The 21,705-nt window shown below is 41.1% G+C and overlaps 1 protein-coding gene across 5 annotated transcripts in view; it reads left to right on the plus strand.

The window, feature by feature from the left end:
- Positions 1 to 21,705, plus strand: part of NCK2 (NCK adaptor protein 2) — a 134,888-nt gene that overhangs the window by 31,892 nt on the left and 81,291 nt on the right. For 4 of the 5 annotated variants that reach the window (XM_067563605.1, XM_067563604.1, XM_067563603.1 and 1 more), the window contains one exon: positions 21,060 to 21,133. The exons of the other annotated variant lie outside the window; for it this stretch is intronic. The gene's annotated coding sequence lies outside the window, so the exon portion shown is untranslated. The remainder of the gene's footprint in view (positions 1 to 21,059; positions 21,134 to 21,705) is intronic. 5 annotated transcript variants of the gene reach the window in all.

Consider the following 21,705-nt stretch of genomic DNA (forward strand, 5'->3'; position numbering starts at 1 on the left):
AACTGGAATTTGGTAACTCATGATATCTTTGTCCATTGTCTTGCAGTCAATACTGTATAGGTATTGCACAACTTTGCATTATTAATCCAGTTAATGTTGGGCCTTAACTGTGGTTTGAAATCCCATTTCTCTATAAAAATGTTATCTCTGCATGATTTTCAGTCCTTGGGCTGAACGCCTTAACAACCAGATATCAAAGGCACTGAGGATTTGCAGTTCCCAATGACTTCAGTGAGGTTTGTGGATGTTTGACACTTTTATGAAATTGAGGTCACATTTTTATTTAGGTGCCTAAATATGGATTACGGAGAGTAACATTAGGAACCTAGACTTGATTTGGCAGGAGGCTGTAGTTTGGTTATAAAACAAGAATCTTCTGTATATGCTCATATCTTGGTAATCAGCAGTGGAGTTTTGGTAACATTACTTTTCCCAAATTTTGTGGCTGTGAGGCTAAGATTCTATGCTCTGACTCCCTGGTTAGGTCTGTGTATGGCATTGTATCTGAGTTCAAGAGGCATTACATTCAGGAGGTCTGAGTATTTGATATGGGGGCAGTACTGACCATGGCTGGTCTACACCACAAAGTTAGGATGCTGTTAAGTTATCTTGTGTCGACCTATTTGTGCATGGGTCTAACACTCAGATTTGTCTCTGGCAAACATAAGCACCGTCTTATAGTGATGCAGTAACACCACCTCCTTGAACGGCACACAGCCATGGTCAGCCTACTGTGGTCGACACGAAGAGAGTATAGACACTGCATGTGTAGACATGACATAAACAGTCCTCCAGCAGCTGCCTCACAATATCCCAGTTCCTGTGATGGTGACAGTGCTCATGATCACTGGTCATAATTTTAAACTCCACTGCTCAGGGGTCACACTGTTTTCCACGTTCTTTCCCCAGTAACCTCCTGTGTGGTTTTTTGTTTTAAATGCTTTTTCCTGATTGCCGACCTTGGTGAGCACCCTTAGTAGCTCACCCTTTTTTTTTGTGCAACACCCCAACTGACTATGCCGGCTCTGTGCGTGCAGATTGCTACTAGATATGCTCTTGCCAGGAATAGTCAGGAAGTACTGGATCTCTTGAGATTGTGAGGAATAGAGGCTGTGCAAGCACAGCGATGGACCAGTCACAGAATAGTGGATGTCTCTGAACAGATTTCATGGGATGTTAAGGAAAAGGGTACAACAGGGATCATCAGTGCTGCATAAAAGCAAAGGAATTTCGCCAGACATAGCATAAGGCTAGAGAGCACAACAATAGATCTGGTGCTGTGCTACAGACCTGCGGCTTCTACAAGGAACAGCATGCAATACCTGATGGAGACCCCACCAGCAGCTCACATACCACTGTGGATACCTCAAAGGATCATAAGACAGACCTCTTCTGTGAACAGTGAGGAGGAAGTGGGAGATGTGGCAGGGGCTCCAGCCATGCCGTGAGGCAGGACCTGTTTGAGACTGCTAGAGTCTAGGTAGTCCTATAAAGTGAGCATGGATGAGCCTGGTGAAGGGGAAGGGAACTCAGGTAAGTATGTGGATGCATTTTTCCTTACAATGACCAAACCTAAAGATGGTGTGCAGCTGCTCTCCAAATTAACATGATAAAAGCATTGCCTTTTCATTGTTTTACTTATACGAGAAGAGGAAAAATAAACAGAGGTAGAGTTAGCATCTGCTTTTCATTCCCCTGTTGGGTTAGCCATGAGGAGTGGGGTATACACAGGGCACCTTGTTTACATGCAAAGGGATGTCCCTTTTATCCTCCTGAGAGATCTCAGTGAAACTTTCATGAAGGTACTCTGCAATTCTCAATATGCAATGAGTTCAGCTGCCACTATTTCAATAAACAAGCTAGGAGCGCACAAGGATGACTGTGAGACACCAGTAGCAGCTGTGTTCTCTGTGCTTTTGTGCCCATTAGGAGGGAGATGTCCATTAAAATCACCACCGCCTGTGGAAAATAGTGCCACTATTCAGTGCCATTGCCCATACTTGTACCCATGAAATAGGAATAAAAATTTTATAGCTTCAAGAATACTTCACCCCCATTTTGTCCCCCTTGTTTCTCTACTCCCAACAGGCCATATCCACCATTGCTGGGGCTGGAGAGCAATGCTGTGCCAAAGCAGTATAAAGCTGAAGTGTCAATAAGCTTTTCTTATTAAAAACTTGTGGGATTTTGGAAAGGAAGTTTTGAAATTTATCTTCCTCTTTCCCTTGTATCTGTAAATCCCATGGTCCATTTTTTATCAGCAGCAGCTTCTGGTGCCTCCTTATTGCCTACAGAACACCTGCCTCAGATTGGGGGAAGAAAGAAGACAAGGAAAGACTTATTCTGTGAGATCCTGCAAGCCTGTGTTTCATTGGACGGTGAACAAAGGGTTTAGAGAGCCAATATGACCGACAGCATAAAGAAAGAGAGGACAGGTGTGACATTCCCCTGATGCAATCTGGATTGGTGAATTGCTATGTCACCCCAATCCCCCACTCTTGAAGCCCATCTTATTTTGCTCTGCTGTGATAATCTCCAGTATGTAAGCAGTCCCCAACTAAGTGAGTGAGTGCTTCTAGCCAGCCACTCTTTGGATTATGCAACAGAATGACCCCAGTCCCAGATGCAACCCTAGGAACCTCTGTCCTACAGTGTTTAGTTATGCCCACTGAACAATGTAAGCTCATATAAGTTTGTCAGTTTAACAAAGTAATTGATATGCACCAGACTTGTTATTCCAAGTGCAGTCTCCAACACACTTTAAACCAAATGCACTGCTTTAGGTAAAACAAACACATTTATTAACTACAGAAAGATTTTAAGTGATTATAAAGCATAACAAGTCAAATTTGGTCAAGATAAACACAAGCAAAACACATTTTAAACTAATCAACACTTTCAGCAATCGTACAAATTTAGGTGATTCTCATCACAGGCTGGCTGGTTACCCTTCAGCCAGGCTCTCCCCTTTGGTCAGCACTTCAGTTGCTTGGTGGTGTTTGTAAATGGGGTGAGAGAGAGAGAGCATGGGAAATGTCTTCCCTTTTTATAATGTTCCTTCTCCCCTCTCGGGCTTTGCCCTGCATCAGGGTCAGGTGACAAACAATGTCCTTATATGGACTCATTCATGTCCTGAGTCAGTGAGCATTACCTCTTCATGATTCCAAGCTGCCTGAGGGATGGGAGGTGACTCACTCGAGAGTCCAGTTGATCCTCTTTTGATGCCCAGGTCAGTCCTTTGTTCCCTGAAGATTGAGCTGGGTTTGTCCTATACACCTTGTTGAAGTGTGAACTGCCGTTTTGCCTGGATCTGTTTCAAGCCATGAGAACGCATTGTTGGGAATATTACATAGTGAAGCCTCATAACCATACACATGACCTTAGAACAGACATGTTACTATAACAATAATGATCAGTAAATCATGAGCATTCCAAAGACATACTTTGCATTAGACAATACATCATTACACTATAAGGATGACCATAGAGGTGCAGGGTATCACAACAGGAAAAAAGCCCAGAAGTCCCAGCACGAGAAGAACATGGAAATACATTATGACATAATGGGTCTTCAGGCAGCAAACCCAAATGCTGCGTATGTTGGTTGACCTATAGGTCCAAAGATCCCAGACTATCCACCCTTGGCAGTCCTTGGAGGGAGAACTCCATGGTCACTGCTCCATTCCCCACCCTCCAACATATCACATGGCGTTACAGGGCATCATTACTCTACCACTCCATGCCAGGGGACAGCAAGGAAAACAACAAGCTTTACTGACCTGTGAGAAACATGGTCATTGTACATGTAGCCACAACTGACTACATGTGTGTACTCAAATGGACGTACATGTTTACTATCTTTCTAAATTTAAATTTTCACTCTAAGTTATGTCAAAAATGTGTATAACATTGCCTGTGGTGGTTTTTGCACATTGATTTTCTGCATTGTCCTCCCTCTCTTCCCATAAGTTCAATTTTTGGAGAATCAAAATGATCTTTCTTAATTCACAAGTATTGCAGAATACATAGTGGTAGTCAAAGTAAATAGTACTTGTAAGTGCACCCCAAATACCACAGGAAAACTTCTATAGCTTCAGGAAAACACCGAATCATATTTATAAACATATAGCAAGTACTGCACATTTCTTAGTAGCACCCAAAGCTCCAGGCCAGGAGAACACTCCAGCAGAAAACATGTCTCTGACTGTGTGCACATTCAAGGCCTCCCTCAACTGCATGGTTCTTGTAATTGCCCTTGTGTTTCGCTGTTCAAAGTTGACAGATAGCCACTTTACCTCTGCTCCCCACTCTGGTGGCAGCTTTTCCTTCTTTGCCTCAGTGATATTGTGCAGTACACAACAGGCACCTATAACCATTGGGATGTTTTTCTCACAGAGATTGAATCTAGTGAGTAAGCACCACCAGCATTCCTTCAGTCTACCAAAAGCACATTCAACAATCATTCTGTACCTACTGAGCCACAGCTGAATCTTTTGTTGGTGCTTTTGAAGTGGCCTCTGGTATAGGTTCATGAACAAGGGGTAGGCTGGATCCCCCAGAATCACTATTTCAGTATCGCTGATGGTAATCTGCTCATTGGAAAAGAGTGTCCCTGCTTGTAGCTTTCTGAACAGTCCTGTGTTCTTAAAGATGCAAGCATTATGCATCTTCCCTGACCAGCCCAAATCAGTCAAACATCCTCGGTGTTCAACCATGCCTGGATAAACATTAAAAAGCAGCCCTTTCTATGGATGTATGCTGTGGCAATGTGGGCTGCCCTTGCCGTAGATGTATGCTGTGGCAATGTAGGTTTGAGCAAAAATAAGGATATGTGTAATGTCTCTTGTTCCACCACTGTTTGGGAAGCCGACTGCTGCACTATTTCCTGCATCTTGCTGAGAGTCACAGTCCTAAGCAGCAGGAGATGATTAATGGCCTTACACACTTGAATGACAACAACTCTCACTGTGGATTCAGCAACTCCAAAATGATTTCCCACTGACTGGTAGCAATTTAGCATTGCTACTTTCAGAGGGTGATTGTCCCTCTCTTCTCTACTGTCAATGCAGCTCTTATTCTGGTTTTCCTGCACTGGAAAGCTGAGGCAAGCTCAGCACAATGATCCAGGAATGCGGGCTTTTGCATCTGATAGTTCTGCAGCTCCTCATTGTCCCAAAACTCTATTACAGTACTCAAAAGTGGTGTTCTGCTGTCTGCAGCTGCTCTGCGAATGCCATCAACTACTTGAATTGTTTTTCACTGTCTCCCTTAGCCAACCATGCTCAAAGACATCGTCATGTCCCTGGTTGTTGCAGTACCTCCTGTGGAATATAGGAGAATACAGGCGACCTATATTTGCACCATTTATAAGAATAGCGCATACATTGGTGGACTCCATGCTTCTGTCAGCGATGGCAGATACTGAAAAGTGCCATGCCGATTTGTGGGATTTTTTTTAAAAAAGGCATGAAAATTACAGGATTGGGATGGCATTCTGGGATGGAGAATGTAACATGCTGGGAACTTGACCTTTAACTCTCAGAGGTCCCTGGGCAATTTGTTACTGTCCCACAAAATATTTCTAAAATGTCTCAAAGAGGCATTGCGCCAGATGGTGTATGTGGTACACTTGGATTCCTAACCATGATGCACCACAGTTTACACTGACACAAGCACTCCTGGTGAGTATGCGCAGCACTGACACGAGCAGCCAAGTATGCATGCGCCTGAGCAATGCACCTGGTGGCTGTACACTGATGTAACTTGTGTTGACATGATGGCCTATGATAGGATGCAGAACGGTGATATTATAAACTGCTAAAGGACAGCAACCCTCTTCTTTTTCCTAAAAAAGGAACTTACTTTTCAGAATTACTGTTATTTCCTTGAGAGATGGTCCTTCCTTAGTTAGCACTTGGTACCATAAATTCAGTGCTTTCAGTCCTTTGTTGTTAAGTTAAATTAAAAGTAATACTTATTTATCAACTTTATTTTTAGGCCTAATATGTAGATTTACAAAGCAAGTAAACTTGGTTATTATATTTTAAAATATCTTTGTAATTGAGGTTTAAGGCATCCTGTGGGCTATCATGTTGCTTGCATTAGGAGGTTGAGCAGGTTGAGAATTTGGATGTTGAATTCTTCAGCTGTTATAAGATGACGAAGGAGGTTTAAAAAAGGGAAAGAAGACTGGGCGTGGATATGTAAGAGAAATCAAAGGGGATTCAAAATCAATCAGGAAGAAAGTGATATGGGGGCAGGGAGTAAGAGAAAGAGATCACGGAGGATAAATTAAACATTTAATAAAACACGGGGAAAAAAGAAATTAGAGGGAAAATATGTTATAAAAGACCATCTGAATCAATATGAAAAGAGTGAGCAAAGTGGATGATAATTAAGAGGGAAAAGACAAAGTAACTGCTTTTTATTGTTTTGACTATTTCTAAAGAGAAGAAAATCTTACATTCAGGAAGGTTGAGGACCCCCTCTACCCCCAACTGCCTTTGGTCCCTTTTACACAGGCAAGCTGCCAACGCCCCATCCTTCAATTCTGAGTGAAGGGATCATAAATCTTGAAATGACTCAAGAACCAGAATTTTAAAACAAACAAAAAACACTTGTATAATATTGTGGTTGTTGGCAGTCAGCATTAAGGGGACAAAACTTTTTAAAATGGTGGTTTGAAAACTGTACTTTAGACTAACTGGTAACTGAAAGTTTTTGAAGTCAGTTCTTGAAATCAGTTTCTGGACACAGAAAACTTAAAGCTAGGGCTATTGAATATTTAGATTACCCATACTTTCTTTTCAAAAAGTTGGCAGATGTTTTCCCCTACTGTTGTTTGTGACCCAGATACCCACAGATAATGTGTGCAAGTGTTAACATGCCATCCTGCTTCTGCTTCCCAATGCATGCAAGTAGATGATTTAGGGAGGTCAGACATAGGGAAGCAGCTACTAAACAAGACTCCTGTGTTTCAAAGAGAGAGCTTTTTGAATTTAAATATTTTTTATAACCGTAACAGCTACTGGTAAACACCGTTGAGAGAATTTTTTGTTAAGTCTTCTGAGAGAGGGGCAGAGCTGCAGAAGACTAGGGAATACATTTAGAAATGTATGAGCTGAGATGGTTTAGGGGAAGCTAAGGAGTAGAACAGTTTGGGGGAATGAGTTAGTAAAAGTAGGGGGGAATACATGATTATTTATCTATTAACTCAATCCAGAGATGAGGTAAAATGTTGAATTCAGAGCCAGGCAGTATTCTGCTAATTTGATTTTGCTAATCTGTTATCTTCTAGAGATTTTTTTCTGCACGTAATTAAAAGGAAAACTTATTGAAAATCACTTTCCCTATTGCAGTTTGATTTGGGTGGGAAATGCAGATATCTTCTGAAGCCGCCCTATATCAGCGCAGTACATAAGTCATTACCCATTTAATCCAAAAAAGAAACAGTGCCATTTTTTAAAGCAAAAATGTTGAACCCACAGCTTTTTGGATATGCAGAAACATATTTGGCAGTGGAACACAAGTTTCTGCGTTATGAGGAGGAGAAATGTTCAAGTCTTTAAGAAAGTCAGCATGAGATAGTGACAATGAATTGATTTGTAAAGGAGAGGTGGACAGAACTCTGTTTTGGATTTATCTTCCTAAACAGAATCCAGTGTTACTTTGGCAACAAGTGATGATTTTATTAGGTTACAATCACTACCTATATCATGCTATAGAGATGGATGAAAAATTTTAAAACTCATTTTTCTCAGTTTGTCACACCATATGGGATGTAAGAAATTCAGGCCTGAATTAAGGCATAGGGCAGTGGTCCCCAAACTTTGTACTCTGCCCATCCAGGGGGGCACACCCCACGCATTGAAGACTTCTGGAATAGGCTGTGAACCTATGCTATGGGACCTAGGGTCCAGACTCCTGTAATGTGATTATTACAACAGAATCTCTGCTTTCATATACAGGATTAGGTTCCTAGCCACTGTGCATGAAAACAAAAACTTTAACATGAACTGAATGTATAAGTCATGCTATCTGAGTCTGGAGACAACCTGAAACAAAACCGCTAAGTAGCATGAACTGCCACATTCTTCTTAACTCTGAAACCTGCTACTACCTCAAGGAGTGGAAGGACCACAGCACGAGGGCTGGGCACGATTGCCCCCATAAAAGGGCTATGCTTAGAGCCCCAGACTGCTTTAATAGCCCTGGTTCTGAATTGTGATGATGGCTCTGTTGATGTGAGCACACTTGTCCATGAACCACCAGAATGACACCAACAACTTGCACATAGGTCACTAAACAGTTGACAACTGATGGATACTCCTACCAGGGACCAGATTTGAACCAAGACGGACAAAAGTTTTTTTTTCCATTTCTTTGAAGTTATATCATAACTAGGGCTATCAAAAAATCAATTATAAACAAATAAAATTCTGCCAAAATTGAGATAAATTTACCACTAAAAAAACATTTTACTTGAAAGAAGCTTGCAAAATTAAATTTCAAAAGGGCAACTAATGAGTCTCTGTAGCTCTTAATGTACAATTACTTTTTTAGCAGATGGAGAAGTGTCAATACTAGACCTCTTTGCCTCTAGAAAAATGCCAGGTTTGGGTAAACGGTCTTCATTTCTGTCTTCTAGACAAGAGACAGAGGAGAGACACTGTATAACACATGAGTTTGAAGAAATACTACCTCTGCTATCTAAGACTCCCATTGAGTCCCTGGAAAGACATCTCCCCTGTCTCTACTGCAACTTCCAGTTTCAGTTGTACTTCCTATCATTTCATTGTCCTATCCAGAATCAGATCCTCTTTTGGAGGAAGATCAAGATCTAGTGATATTTCCAGGTCCACAGCCCAAGTTCATGAATGGCCTCTGAAGGAATCAGTGATTCAGGACATGTTCCATCTTTGGGGATTTCCAAACATAGATCTCTTTGCACATCAGCTAGAAGAATTAGGCCATGTCTATACTGACAGCGGCAAATTCGCCACCGCCAGATCAATCTTTCTGGATTGATTGAGCGGTCAGTATAGACCCGCTCAATTGATCAGGAAGTCGACTGAGTAAATCCACCCCCTCAAGAAGCGCAGCACAGTGTAGACAGCGCGTAGAAGGGAAGCAGAGCAGTCGATGTGAGTTACGCAAACCACTCTGCGTAGTTTGCGTAACCTCCTGTCGACTGCTGCCGAATCGCGAGGTAAGTGTAGACCAGCCCTTAGTGAATAGCATGTCCTGATGGCAGACCTTTCATTTACAGTTTTTTTGTAAAGTAATGCTCCCACCACCTCCCAAGTTTTTACTTCGAGTAACTTCTGATTTTCATGTTAATTTGTTAACCTGCCAATATTATTTCCAAAACTTCACACTCATAGGAGTGAATCAAAGTTACATTGTTTGGATCCTAAGTGTTTTATCTTACTGATTAAAGAGTTCAGGATCTCACATAAACTGTTCATTTGCTATGCAGATAACTTTAAGGGAAAAGCTGTTTCTGCTGAAACTTTAACTAGGTGGGTCAGACAATGCATAGAAGTGAGATACAAGAATGTTTCACATTCTCCTCTTACTGCTATTAAAACACATTTTGTTAGGGCAGTTGCTACTTCAGCATACTTTAGACATGTTCCAATAATTTAAATTTGCAAAGTAGCTGTATGGAGCTCAGTACATTTTTACTAAACATTATGCATTAGGCCAGGGATTCTCAAACTGAAGGCCAGGACCCCTCAAGGGGTCATGAGGTGGTTATAAGGGGCCGGAGAGGGGGAAGGGGAGGGGGGTTCGCGAGCTGTCAGCCCCCGTGCATAATGGGACTGTGGCTGTCAGTCCTGTGCCTGGCTGTCAGCCAGAGCTCTTCAGACCTGGGTGGCTGGAGAGCAGCGGCTGCTGGTCGGCTGGCTCTGAAGACAGAGCCATCCCCCAATAGCAGAGCAGAAGTAAGGGTGGCATGGTATGGAAGGGGTGGCCTAGTATGAGGTGGGGGTCATCACTTTTTTTTGGGGGGGTCATTACATCCTGAAATATTTTCAAAGGGGGTCCCAGGAAAAAAAAACTTTTGAGAACTCCTCTATTAGACATAGCTGCTAGATCTCATGCTCAATTTGGCAGGACTATTCTTTAATCTCTGTTCAATTAGGACACCTTGTCCACCATCTATTTAATTTGTACTGGTGACTAATCTGTCCCAAAAGTGGGATCGTGCAGTGGATACTAGAGGAAATTAATGTTTCTTGAGGTTCTTTGAGATGGACTCTGCATTTTCACATCCTCCCGCCCTCCCTTCCCCTCTTCTGTAAAATCTAGGAAAGGTTGCTATAACTCTCCCTCATTATCTCTTGTGAAATTCAAAAGAAAACCATTGATTACTGAAGCTTATTTTTTGTATTATCTATTCTAATACATATGATATCAATATGTCCTACGCTGTCTTACAAAAGATCACTTCTGGCTTCTGTTCTGGCTTTAGAAAACGCCCCAAAAATAAATTTTCTTCTAATATATGTCCCTGTGGGTGCTCCAGCTCAGCATGCCCATGTGCTCTTGCTCAGAGAATGCAAAGCAGTGTCTGCAGTCCTGCACCTGCTCAGAGCACCCCCTCTAAGTGAGGGCATATAAGGAGATGCGGACCTACCACCACTCAGTACCTTCTCAATTGCCTGCAGCTTGAGACGGGATAGTTGCGTGTCTGCTGTTCTCATCTTTCTTAACATAGTGATTTATTCTTAGCTTTTTCCTTTCTTTTGTTTAGTTACTTTATTTGTTGTTACTTTCAGCACTGTTGTGTTTGGAAATGGGGGGGAGGGTTGCTCCTCTCACCTTTTTTTCTTTAGGATCCTTGATTTTGGTTCTTTAGCACTTTGGGTTACACCAAAGATCCTGGAATTTAAGCCCTGCCAGATCTGCCACAGGTCTTTCCCAGTAATGCTGAGCATTTGTGTTGCCTCTAGTGCCTTGGAAACATCTATGTCCTGTCAAAGTGTAAGGTCTTTATGGGCTTTAAAGACAGGTCTCAAAAAGACACACAGACTAGACTGAAAATCATTCTAACAACACTAGTTAGTTCCAGTGGGGTCTGCTCCCCTCACCTGACTATATCAGCCTAAAAGCATCCCAGGCTGCTCCGTTGGCTGTTGCCAAGGCGAGGACATCTATAAAGAAGCCTCTTTCACCTATAAGAAAATAAGGAAGATCATCTGTAAATTCTACTCTACGGTACAATGCTCGCTATCTTGGCACCGACCCTTTCTCCATGACCTGTACCAACTCAGATTTCAGGATACCATAGTCCTCCAGGTTTTTTTTCCCTGAAGACCTTTTCATAACAGCGGAACCGGAATCTCCCTTCTTACGGACCTCTACAAAAGCCCCTTCCTCTCTACTGCTCAGACACCTGCAACCTCCTGGATTGAATCCAAGTTGGAACTCCCACCTTTGGTGCCAGCATTTATGTCTGATACTCCCTTTTTCAGCCCCAGAGATGATACTTCTTCCAACTCTGACATCAGTACAAGGCTTTCTGTCAGTATATACCATCACACCCTGTATAATGATCTTCTAGTCCCCATTGGATGCACTATATCCAGGGGTTATGACTATTTGTGTGGGACCCTTCCCCTATCCACAGCCTCAGTGCCCTTACTGGAATCCCTGGAGTCACCTTGGTGAGCAGTTTTGTAGGGTACCAGCCAGAAAGATACCCCAATACCCACTGGTAGCACAAAACTCACAGGCACCGACTAACCAATCTCGGGTTCTGCATGATCTCCCTTTGGTACCTACTGCCCTTTCAGCACTGGGAGGCACTAAAGAACAGCAGCACCCACAGATTGAGAGAAGGTTGATCTGATCAGCAAAGTCCTCTTCATCCCCCGATGAGGTGCTAATGCCCCCACAATCCTTTTATACTGACAACTTTTGGGCCTTCTGAGACCTCATGCAATGCCTGGCAAAATTCCTCTAGACACTGTTGGAAGAAATCCAGGAGTCTCAACGTTCCTTGGTAGATATTTTAAATATCAGCCTTCAGGGAAAATTGCCCTCCCTATCAACAATGCTCTGTTATCGCCTGCTCCCACAGTCTGGCAAACACCTACCAGACTATCCAGCCGATCTGTAAGCAGGCAGATAAAAAGCATTATATTCTGGCTAATGAAATGGAACGTTTCTTTTTCTACCCCACACCTAATTCCCTGATGGTGGATGGATGTGGCTAATGAAAGAAATCGACAAGCTTACTCCAAACTGACAAAACTCATTCCAGACCCATTCTATATCCTAAGGAATCCAAACATTTAGATCTTCTGGGTAGAAAAAGTTTCTCCTCAGCTGGCTAACCACCGAACCCTTCTGGCAAAATATGATTTTAACACTTATTCCAAGTTCACACATTGAGTTGAACATATGCTGCAGCATCAGAAGGAACAATTCAGGACCTCATTTTGGAGGGTCAGTTGATAGCAAAAACCTCCCCCTGGGCTTCTTTTCATGCCAGCAACACTGCTTCTAGATCTTTAGCCGTAGCTGTGGTTATGTAGACAGCATCCTAGCTTCAGTCTTTCAATCTCCTGAGTGAGATGCAGAATATGGTTGAAGACGTTCCCTTTGAAAGGCCCAAGCTCTTCAGTGCTGATATGGACTCCTCCTGCCACACCCTGAAGGATTCGAGGGTGATTTACAGTCTGTGAATTTATATTCCTGCAACAAAGAGGCATTTCAGTAGCATCCACAACAGGCTTTTCCCAGACTGTAGGACTTTCAGAGGAGATCCAGGCCTAAAAAAAGGATCCCCCCTTTACACATCATCATCTACACCTCCCTCTAAGAAACAGTTTTGACATCTTGGTTATGGGCAATGAGTAACTTACTTTCCCAGATTTTGCACTGCACTATTCCATCTACCGGTCCTTTGGAGAAAGACTATCCCACTTCCTTCCTGCCTGGAAACATGTTATCTCAGACAGATAGGTCTTGGAGATGGTCATTGTGGGATATTTCATCCACTTCTGTATTATCCCCCCTCCCACTCTCTTCCCCTTTCCTCTTCAGGAACCCCTATCATGAAGAGAACTTTAAAAAAAAATAAGAGATCCAATCTCTCCAGCTCCTGGGGGCAATTGAACCAGTTCCCCCAGAGCTCATCAGAAGAGGGTTCTATGCCAAATGGGGTCCTAGTTCCTAAGAGGAGCAGAGGATGAAAACCAGCCAACCTCAGAAACATGAACATCTATATCCTTTCGGAGCACTTCAGCATGGGTGACGTTAGCCACTATAATCTCATTCCTAGATCCAGGAGACTGGTTCTTTGCTCTTGACCTCCAGGACGCCTACTTTTCATGTAGCTATCCATCCATCCTCAGCCACTTGCAGGGGCTGGAGTAATTAAGTTGACAGAAGAATTCTCTCCCATCGGCTTAGAGCATCTGCACTAGGAGCGCTACAATGGCGCAGCTGCAAGCTCCGTAGTGTAGCCATAGCCTTTGTATACGTGGGAACCCCATTCTCATGTTTTCCATCCTCAAAGATTCTCACATTAGACACCTTTTTTTGGGATGTAGGGCTCATCTCCAAGGGGCCATAGTCCATGACTAATGGTCTACACAATATTTCACACTCCACATCAATATACTGGAGCTGAGAGAACTTCAGTAAAGCTTGTCAACACTCCTTTCATATCATACAGGGTCACTCCATCAGGGTAATGCTGGCAATGTATTATATCAACTGACAGAGTGAAGCAAGATCCTAGTCTTTATGTGTAGAATTGCTAAAATTGTGGAACTGGTGCATTTCCCATCAGATAGAAATCTCAGCAATTTATTTACCAGACCTCTAGAATACAATTGCAAACTCCCTAAGCAGGAACTTCCATCAGGACTGTCAATGGAAGCTTAACAATTCTGTCTTCCACAACATCTGCCAAATCTGGGGTATTCTAGAAGCGGACCTCTTTGCCATCTCAAACAACATGAAAATGTTGCCTTTTCTGCTCTAAGGGATGCTACAGCTGCAACTCATTGGGAGAAGTCCTGATAACATTGTGACCCTGTATCCTGCTATATGCCTACTCTTCTCTATTTTTGAATATGTATGTGCCTACCCTTCTCTATTCTTGTATATGTATATGATGTTACCCATTTGCTGTATCATTTCTATCTAGTGCCTCTGAGGAAGTGAGTTGAGGCTCACAAAAGCTTATGCCTGCTGAAATTAAATTTGTTAGTCTTTGAAGTGCCACAGAACTCTCGTTGTTTTTGCTGTATACAGACTAACACGGCTACCCCTCCTGAACTTCTCTATTTTAATTCTCAAGACCTTAATCAAACTGCAACAGGGAAGAGCAAAAGTTATCCTCATAGTGCCATCTTGGCCAAGGCAAGTGTGGTACTTGAACCTCCTCCCCCTTTTCTGTGGCAATGCCTCTCTACCTTCCTATCTGGAAGGATCTCCTCTCACAGAATTTGGGACCCTGATCAATCCCAGTCCCTCCTCCTTGAACTTGAGCACCTGGATCCTAGATGATTCTTGAGCACGGAGCTAACCTGTTTGAATAAGGTCCAGTCAGTTCTCCTGTTTAGCAGGAAACCTAGTACTCACAAAACCTACCTTCAGAAGTGAAACTCTTCCATGCCTCATGTTCTCGTCATGTGTGTTTCTAAAGGATGGCATATAAGGATGTATGGTTGTCAGCCTTGAAGCAGAGCCTCCACAGTCAGGGGGAAGGAATGTGGGAGGTGGAGCACCCATAGGGACAAGAGAACTCAGGTTATTGTAGGTTAAGTAACCTCTCCATTTAAGTACTAAAAGGATTTGGCTAATCATGTCTATCTTTTGTTAGATGGTGAAATTCTGATACCTTTAAAACCGTGTTGCCATTTCCTCATATAAAAATGTCTAAACCAATTTAAATAAATGTATTTAAAAATTTTGTCATAACAGCTTAATTCAGACAGAACCAGTTTCAGCTTGATGCAAATTACAAAACAAAATGTATAGGAAATGTTAACATTTAATTATAGTCTGTATCAGTATAATTTAGAACAGATTCATTTAGGTTTCTTTATGCCTGTCTTATTCTCCAACTCCAGATAGTTCTGTAACAGCTCTCCAAAGAGCACACATTATAAATAGGGTCCCTCTTCTTACTGATTCAGCTTGTCATATAGTGAATTGTCAATTTCATTTGAAAGTAAAGGAAGTCACATTTTTAATAAACTTAAAACAACTCATTCTCATTCAGACCCTAATTATGTAAAACATTATTTGTACTATATATAATGTTACTACTTATGTTTTATAATGGACTGCGGGGGAGCATATTGTGAAATGAAGTTTAAAAACATTTGCTGTCCTTTTTCTATGTCCAGGGCATCATGCACCTGTCAGAGTTTGAAGAGAGCATGAGTTCATGTGCAGGAGTGAAATGGGAGTATAAGCCAAATGCACTTTTCGCCTCTACTAATTTGGCCAGTATTCACATGGAATCTTTTTCAATAGTCTAAGGAGCCAGTAACTGTCTGTTTTCTCAGCAGTGAACACTTTTTTTGTACTGCAGTTCACATCCCATCTTTTGGGGTTTTTTTTCCTTTTCCTTTTTTCTTGTTTAAAAAGTGTAGATGTTGTAGAAGAAGAAAAATTAAACTGACTCTGTCGACTGTACATGGATGGATTTTCTTCACATTATGTTAGAGGACACATTGTGATGGGGCAATTAATGACATTTCTGCTTTTTATATGAAATAAGAGGCATAAATATTATGTAAATTGAAGGTTTTGCCTCTTGCTGCCTTAAGTTATATGCTCTTTGCCCAACTTTTAAAGATAGTATTAAATGAATAAATGTACATTTTTTAGAGGATACTTGCATCTTCCCCCCCATCTCTTTAGGCCCTCATTTTCATAAAGGAGTGGCGAAGAAACGCATAGCTCCACAGAAATTCTTCATTGTGAAGGGAAACTATTCAGTGTATGTCATGTCTTGAGTGAACTTTGTATTTAAATAACACAACTTTTTCCTCATTAATCAGCTCCAAACTTTGTCATCTTTTGACTGACAAGTATTTATGTAGACACTGTTTTAGGAACGCTGGTTATGTTTGCCACAAGTACCACAAACTATTCATATTCAGATATATCATATGCTAAAACAGTAATTCCTTTACCTTAAAACAGAATTTTATTGGAACATTTGTAATAGCCCTACAATAGGATGTGTAATTGATATAGTTATTTCAGTAAGTTACAAAGAAGGTAATGTTTAATAGAGTTAATTAGCTTTAGTGGTGCAGCGAACTGGCAAAATGCCCACATGATCATCCTTGCTGGAAGAGTGCATAATAAAGTGTTGCTTTACGGTTGCTCTCCTGAAGTCAACCACTGAATTTTACAGTAGTTATCAAAGTCACTTGAACTAATTATCCTTTGAATTAAAATCCCTAAGCTACACAACATAGGTTTATGGGTAGGCTGTTGATACTTAATATTAATACACCACAAAGAGATTATTTTTGTAAACATCAGAGAGGTTGAACAGGGTGAATCAAGAATTGTGAAGGCCTGAGAGGATGTGATTTAAAACAACCCTTAGAAGAGGAAACCTAGATTTTAGCAGTAGGGCTAAAGAAAGGATAGATTTTTAGATTTGTTAATCTCCTTTCCTACTGTCTTTTTATGGAAGTACTTTCTAAAGTGTCATTACAAAAGCACTAATTCAGTCTTAAACTGTACCTCTAAAATCATTATGAACTGTGTGAATTTAGCTAAGGTTTATTATTAAATTCAGTACACCCTAGCTCAGTGGTTCTTAATCTTTCCAAACTACTGTACCCCTGAAGCCTGAGTCCCACCCCCACGGGGCTGAGGCATGTAACTTAGTTTCATGGCGCCCCTGTGGCTCCAGGCAATTGCCTTTCTTGCCACCCCCAATACCAGCTCTGCACTTGCGACCCCTCTAAACCCCCAGGTTGAGAAACACTGCCCTAGCTATAGTGAATCCCTGGGGATCCAAGCCATTTGTTCAGTATAGCTGAGGCTCATCATAGCGAGGGCTGGGGAGACAGCACTCCTCTGGCTCTCGGACCACGGCCTGGGAGACGGCGCTTCTTCAGCCCCAGGGCCATGACAGGAGCTGACAGCAGGATGCAGGATCCATGTTTGTTATAGCCCAAGGTTCGCTATTGCGGAGAGCGTTATTCAAAGGTCTACTGTATTCATTTATTTCTTGATGCTTGGAGTGCAACACTCATGCTTGATACTGGTAGCCGATATTGTATCAAAAACTATTCCTGCTTCTTTGACCATAATCCTTGCCTCAGGACTGTTCCTTGGATCCTGTCTCAACAAAATAAAGTTCACAGTCCTTATCCTAGCTTTTACAAACTGAGTGCTCAACACTGTAAAAGACATAAATGTTAGTGTCTGCCCTGAATATCTTACCACCTGAAAGACAAGTGAGACAGTGTGAGTTTGTGTTTGAAAATATATATTACATCTATTTTTATTCTTTCTTCCATGTTTGTACCTACATTTCCATCTGATACTCCACCATGTGCACATGTCCCAATTCATTGTTCCCGTTTGCTTTCTCCTGTTTGTATCTTCAGGACTTCTCAGTAAATAAAAACAATTTTATTTGAGTTCCAATTATCTTTATCTGTGAGGCACCTCAACAGGTTGTCTTCCTTATCGTACTGTATTAGATTTAGCTCATTTCCCAATCTTTGTTTTAGAGTAATTCCAATGGTATGCATTTGATTCTGCCATTGGCCTCCATTCAGAAGGAGGTGAGTTTTGCAGTGTTTCAAGGGAGCTGTTTAATCTCTCGTATAAACCAGCAGAAATATAATTCACAAAATCCTTACCACCTTTGAATAAAACTATTCAGGAAATTTAGAAACCAGTTTAGAAAATTAAATGTGTAATGTGAACATAAGAGTGGCCATATTGGGTCAGACCAGTGGTCCGTCTAGCCCAGTACCCCATGCCAGAGGCTTCAAAGGAAATGAACAGAACAGGGCAATTATCAAGTGATCCATTCCCTGTCATCCAGTCCTAGCATCCGGCAGTCAGAGGCCAAGGGACACCCAGAGCATGGAGTTGGATCCCTGACCATCTTGGCTAATAGCTATTGATGAACCTGTCCTCCATGAATTTAACTAATTCTTTTTTCAACCCAGTTATACTTTTGGCCTTCACAACATCCCTTGCCAACAAGTTCTACAGGTTGGCTGTGTGAAGAAGTTCTTCCTATGATTTGTTTTAAACCTGCTGCCTATTGATTTCATTGGGTTGACCTTTGGTTCTTGTGTTATGTGATGGGGTAAATAACACGTCTATATTCACTTTCCCCACTCCATTCAGGATTTAAAGACCTCTATCATATCCCCCCTTAGTCTTTTCCAAGCTGAAAAGTCCCAGTTTTATTACTCTCTCATCACATGGAAGCTTTTCCATACCTCTAATAATTTTAGTTGCCCCTTTTCTGTACCTTTTCCAGTTCCAGTATCTTTTTTGAAATGGGGCAACCAGATCTGCACACAGTATTCAAGTTGTGGGCTTACCATGGATTTATAAAGAGGCAATACGATATTTTTCTGTCTTATTATCTATCCCTTCCCTAATGATTCCTAACATTGTTAGCTTTTTTGACTGGCACAGCACATTGAATGGATGTTTTCAGAGAACTATCCATGATGACTCCAAGATCTTTCATCTAATCTACTTCCTTTTGCAATCAAAAGTGAGAAACAAACCAAAAAAGGCCTTGGGATGCATGAAAGAATTAACAATGCTGTTTTTGAAGCAAAATTTCAGAGACACACACGCACACACACAATTATATTGGCTAACAGATTTACCAGTGAACAGGGATACAATAACTGAAAAAAGAAAAGAGAAACCAAAGTTGGTACTGAATTGGCACAATATTTTATAAAGGCATATTAATGGCTTAGCTACTTAGATCTAAAATATGTGGAGGACTGGGCTAGGGCTAGGATTAGAGGGAGACTCTAGGATTAGAGGGAGACTGCAAGTAAAAGTAAACGTGTTTTTTCCATGTTATCCCGGGTGTTCTGGTATGGACCTAACAGGATGCTACAGTATTTTTAGCAGGGAGGATATCTGTCATCGTCCCCCACCTCAGAGACACTAATTATCTTCATTTATTTATACTTTCTTCTTCAAGATCCTTCTCCTTCAGGATTGCTCTTAATCTTATAATTGAGAATAGAGAGAGCTAATTTCCAATGAGCATTACAGTCGATCCAAAACGGGGCACATCCATTGGCAAAGGATGGCTCTGCTTGTTCTCTTTAAAATACTCAGAGTGACAAGGGGGATGAGGTAATATCTTCTATTGAACCAACGTCTATTGGTGAGAGAGGCCTGTTTTTGAGCTACACAGAGCTCTTCCTCAGTTCTAGGAAAGGTACTCCGAATGTCACAGCTAATTACAAGATCATAGAGATAGTTTAGCATAAGTAGTCAGCACATATTCTAAGGGGTCATTCAAGGTGAAGTGGCCTGTTAACATCCCTGTAGTCATAGGACACAAAGGAGAATTAGTGGGTTACAGATTGTTGTAACTGGTGTTATAATATAAACTGGTGTTTATATTAAAACCATGATTTTTAGTGTTTAGCCAGGTAATGAATTGAAGCTGCCAGGCTCATCTTTTGAAAGTGTTGTGCAGGTTTCCTTTCAGAATGAGGACTGATAGGTCATATATAGTGGGGTCGCTTTGTGAGAAGAGTTCACACACAGGTGGTATGGGCTTTTGTCATTTTCCTTTGTCAGTTCATTTAGAGAGCATAATGATTGTCTTGCTTCACCCACATAGTTGTTATTGGGGCATTTAGTACACTGGATAAGGTACACTGTATGTTGTGATAGGCATATGTAAGCCTCAGGGTCTTGAAAGGAGTGTTGTATGTGGTGGTGGTGGGGAGATTGATCATTGTAGCAATGAAGAGATGTCTGCAGGTTTTGCATCTGTAGTGTGCTTTGAGTTGGTGTGTCCTGGTGTGCGAAGAGCTTGCTTCTGATGATGAGCTTAGAGAGGTTGGGAGGTTGTTTTGAAGGTCAGAAGAGGCGGTTCAGAAAAGATTTCTTTCAGGGGGGGATCCCCCTTGAGTATGGGTTGTAGTTGTTTGATGATACTCTGTATGGCTTCCAGTATGGCGTAGTAGATGACAGTGAGATGTGTTCGGTCAGAATGGCTTTTTCTATATTGAAGCAGGTTCTCTTGTTTTGGGTGGCCTGTTCCGTGATGCAATCTATGCATACACCAAACAAGGACTCTCCATCAGAGAAGTAATTTTCATTAGCTAAAAATTACATCACAAAAAGAAACCCAACAAAACTGTCATTTTTTTTCCCTTCGTTTGAATTGGATGTTTGAATAAAACTGGGCTAGATATTTCTATGGGTATGTCTTAGCTTTTTCGGTGCCCAGTACAAGAAGTCATGAATTAATGGGTTTGCACTGTGTGAACTGTCAGATATCCTATGGAGGGGAATGGGGTGTGTGTGTGTTGAAATGTAATTAAAAATGGCAGTGAATTTTCAAGCCCTTCAGTCCTTTCTAAAATATTATTCTATGACTAAAAATATTTACTCAGGTATAATTAACACTAGGGTTTATTGTATGGCTTTTTTAAATATGAGAGAAGGAAGCAAATTAATATACTGTTGTAAAAAGGAAGGGGCAGAAGTTAATTGCTTTGACAAATGTGATCATCTTAATTTACTGTATTTTTACTTCAGTTCATACACAGATTGTCTCACACAGCGTGCTGTTTTTATCATTTGGATGAACTGCAATTCCTCACAGTTATTCTATATATAGCTCTTCTTGCTGAACATAAAGAATAATTTTTTGGTGTACCAGATCATACCCAATTAAGTCTAGCTGAGAAATTAACGTAAATTCTGCCACACTACTTTCCTTGCTGTAAAGAAAATTTCATATAACTTAATCCAAATTGCCTGGATAAAAATCCTGAGGTAAATTTAGTACTAGAATTGAAATGTATGCACCTTTGCTGTTTCAGAGACTTCCTGCGAACATAATTTTATTGGAGAAGCCTGCCTTTCACTATCTGGATCCTTTAACAGTGTGCCAAAGGTGAGTTGACTCAGGCCTCATTTTTATAACTGAACGTGATAGAAAGCTAATTGGATGAATTATTTGATACTCTTTCATGGTTTCAGTGCTTATAAGTTTTTAAGATACTAAAAAAAGTGATAAAGCTTTTTCCTCCACTAATCTGAGCCAAGTAAGTTTTAGCTCTTTCTTTCCTAAGTGAATAGGGTCAGATTTAAGAATTAGATATTGCTGAGGGCTGTATTTGGCTCTTATCCTATATTGTCTGTTACCTTGGTTCAGGTTTGTTTGTTTTTTTTGAGAGAGAAAATAAAAATCAGGCATAGATTGTTAGCTTAGCTTTATTAACAGGATCAGCATTGATTCCTGATGGTTTCCTAAAAACTAGCTCCATAAAATAAGTACTATTTTATACAGTGTTTAAAGTCAAATAAAATGTTGTTTATCTCTTGCTTAATATACATGACCTTCTTATAAAGGTGGAGCAGAACTGTACTTTTTGGTACATTTTAAGGATATTTTGGGCCAGTCTCCAAAGACATGAAGTTGCCTGATGATATTGTGCTTTTTATACAGGGTTCATTGTACAGAAG

Source organism: Emydura macquarii, unplaced genomic scaffold (genome assembly GCF_026122565.2).
Source record: "Emydura macquarii macquarii isolate MOO-44397 ecotype Brisbane River unplaced genomic scaffold, CSIRO-AGI_Emac_v2 contig_2531, whole genome shotgun sequence".
NCBI classification, from domain to species: Eukaryota; Metazoa; Chordata; order Testudines; family Chelidae; genus Emydura; species Emydura macquarii.